Source organism: Acyrthosiphon pisum, chromosome X, assembly GCF_005508785.2.
Source record: "Acyrthosiphon pisum isolate AL4f chromosome X, pea_aphid_22Mar2018_4r6ur, whole genome shotgun sequence".
NCBI lineage: Eukaryota > Metazoa > Arthropoda > Insecta > Hemiptera > Aphididae > Acyrthosiphon > Acyrthosiphon pisum.
Window position 1 is genome coordinate 31,632,906 of NC_042493.1, and position 800 is coordinate 31,633,705.

General features: G+C 24.0%; 1 protein-coding gene across 1 annotated transcript in view; it reads left to right on the plus strand.

The window, feature by feature from the left end:
* Positions 1 to 800, plus strand: part of LOC100571091 (proton channel OtopLc-like) — a 134,955-nt gene that overhangs the window by 126,930 nt on the left and 7,225 nt on the right.

An 800-nucleotide genomic window follows, 5' to 3' on the forward strand; every position in this document is an offset into this window, starting at 1 on the left:
TTCCACAAAATTATTTTTTGTTTATGGTGTAACTCTAAAACAAATAAACGTATATATACATGAAATTTTCACAAGTTGTTTATATTTTCATTTTTTGCACACCATACAATTTTTAAAATATTTTGAATTGTTTTGAGCTGACGGACAAAATGTTTTACGGACAATTTCAAATTTCAATTTTTTTAGTTTTTTTTTTCTATAAATATCAATAACATTTTATTTGTTGGATAAAAAAGCGTGAAAATTTAATGCAAGTTTTCTGATATATTGTCACAATAGAAGTTAAAAAATATTAAAAATACATAGGCACAATATTTTTTATAAGCATTTAAAGTTCAAATATTAATAATTATTTTGAATTAAAAATTGATAAAATGTTCAACTTTTATAGTAAATGATTGAAAATGTAAAACAATATTCCACATAAATGGGTTATATGTATATAAATTTATTACTTTATTCACAATTGAAGGGTGCAAATGCAATACGTGGTATTGCCAAAATTTTGAAAATCGAGTTAAACATCGATTCTTTTGGAAAAAAATATGAGGAATTCGATTTTGCAGTCAGAATTAAATTATATCGATTACTTTTATGAATAAAATCGATTTTAGAACTGATGTTCAATGCATAATGTGATATTGCCACATTTAATGTCAATGCAAAACGTTGTATTACATATTCAATCATGTTAAAGTCAAAACGTATTATTGCCCATGTTATTAGTATTGAAGCATACTTGATATCATTGCAAAACGTGGTATTGGCAATATTGCATTTTTCTTCAAACGTGGTATTGC